The 2,244-nt window shown below is 36.5% G+C and overlaps 1 protein-coding gene across 1 annotated transcript in view; it reads right to left on the bottom strand.

The window, feature by feature from the left end:
* LOC119568563 (zinc finger protein 197-like) overlaps positions 1-2,244 on the bottom strand; it is a 12,478-nt gene that overhangs the window by 2,104 nt on the left and 8,130 nt on the right. The gene's annotated exons all lie outside the window — the stretch shown is intronic.

Below are 2,244 nucleotides of genomic sequence, written 5' to 3'. Positions count from 1 at the left end.
AAAAAAAAACAAAAAACAAACCCCCAAAAACCCCAAAATAATTAAATATATAGATATCATTTTTAAAATTTTAATTATATATTTTTTATAAAATTAATTTTATTATTATATTTTAATTTTTTTTGTGGTTGTTTTTTTGTTTTGTTTTTGGGGGGGGTTTATTATATTTTTTATAAATTAAAAAAAAAAAAAAAAAAAAAAATAAATATTAATATTATTTTTTTTTTTGGGAATATATTATAATTTAAAATTATAGATATATATTATATATTGAAATATTTTTAAAAATTTTGATAAAATTTTAATAATAATATATTTTATAATAATATTATAAAATAATTAATAAAATTTTAAATAAAAAAATTTTTTTAAAAAAAAAAAAATTTTTTCCCCCCCCCCCCCCCCCCCCCCCCCCTTTTTTTTTTTTTTTTTTTTTTTTTTTTTTTTTTTTTTTTTTTTTTTTTTTTTTTTTTTTTTTTTTTTTTTTTTTTTTTTCCCCCCAAAAAAGCTCTCCTACTGGTCCTTTTTGTGGTCAAATACCTTTTCCACCCTTTTTGTTCGCTGCCTTATGTTTTACATAAAACGTAATATTCGACAAAATGGTCTTCTACTCATTTAAAAACAGGGCCTTTCGCTTTCTGTCCGAACGTCTTTTTCATGGAGCTAGTCTCCGGCTGCGCGTTTGGTGTCTCCGCGTTCCCCCCCCGTTCCTGTCCAGTCTCTCATCAGGGGATACGAGTTTTAAAATATTTCCTTTGGCCCAAATTTGTTGTGACAAAAAGATTGAATTTAAAGTATAATTATTCTAGTATTTTAGTCTATCTTTTTTCGGGAATTACAAATACCCGATGTTAAATATAAAAAGAATGATTTGGTTATGTTCCCTTTAAATCTTTAAAAACGTCAGATAATAAAGAGAACTTTCGTGAAATACTTTATTTTTTGCGCATTATTTATTGTTAGTGTAAAAGAAATTAGTTGGTTTGCTTAAATAAAATCGCTCTGACTCCCTTCCCCGACCCGGGGCCAAATCTAGAAAAAAGGGATGTTATTATTTGAAAGGGTTTTCCGAGTAATTTTGTAAAACCCCTCTTAAGTTTAATAAAAATATGCATACTATTTGTGTTTGTATAAAAATATATGTATTATATATTAAAGGTTTTTTTTGTTTTTTTAAATATTTTTTAAAATTAAAAATTATTTTCTCAATATTACCCCTTTTTGCATCTGGCAGTCTGGTACCTCCCCCTGGACCTGCTGAGGGGCGTGGGCATCCCTTTTTGGAAGGGAAAAGGGTTGTTGGGAGTAGCAATCCCTGGAATTGCTCAGATACCAGGCAAGTTTTTCGCCCACAAACAAATCCGCAACCACCTACGAAACACCAGAGACTGGGCAGTCGGTTTCTCCTGGCAAGTCCCCCAATAGACCCTATACTAGCGCTTTGAGTAATTTTGGAACCGTCGTAGTTGGTCGTGGGGTTTCTCGCAGCCCACATCGACCTCAAAAAAGGGTTTGACTCGGTGCATCGGGAAGCGCTTGGGAGATCCTGAGGGTCAGGGGAATTCGAACAATTATTTGTCCCTTTGCAAAACTCTATACTGGTACTGAAAGGCTGTAAAGGGGGGGGGGGGTCTGTCGAACTTCTTTCCGTTAATTTAGGGTGAGGCAAGGGGCTTGTCCTTGCACCAACACTTTCAAACCTATAGGATTATAATGGCAGAGTACTAGCCAAAGTCGTGTGGAACAACACTAGGCAATATCAAGTTGAAGTTCAGAGGTTTTACTACCTTGGTAGTTAGTCCATACTCTGGGCTGTCGACCAAAAAAGTCAGTGCGGATTGGTCGGCAAAGGACCATGAACTCGATCAAAAAGAGCATTTGGAGACGTCGTACCCATGCAGAAGGACCAAGCTGGTGTCTTCAAGGCCCTTTATACTGCAGTTATGCTCTATGGAAACGAAACCCGGGGGTATCCAGTCTTGGAGTTCATCTTGATGCCTTTTGTAACAAGTCTCTTCGCCGATCTGGGTATAGTTTGGCAGGGCCATGTCCCCAAGGGGTTACAACGTGAGATGGCCTTTTATTGCATAATCCCGGGGTCGCCAACTAGGCTATATGGCCACCTAGCTCGTTTCCTGTGGCGACCTGCCCATCAGGTTTCTCTTGGGAAACCCCGGGGGGAGGAGACCCGTGGACGACCCAGGATATGGCTTGGGCAGGTCGCGAGACTTTCCGAGGAATTGG

This window comes from Penaeus monodon, chromosome 44 (assembly GCF_015228065.2).
Source record: "Penaeus monodon isolate SGIC_2016 chromosome 44, NSTDA_Pmon_1, whole genome shotgun sequence".
Lineage (NCBI taxonomy): Eukaryota > Metazoa > Arthropoda > Malacostraca > Decapoda > Penaeidae > Penaeus > Penaeus monodon.
Note: the sequence above shows the minus strand (reverse complement) of the source record. Positions and strands in the feature narration are given on the sequence as shown.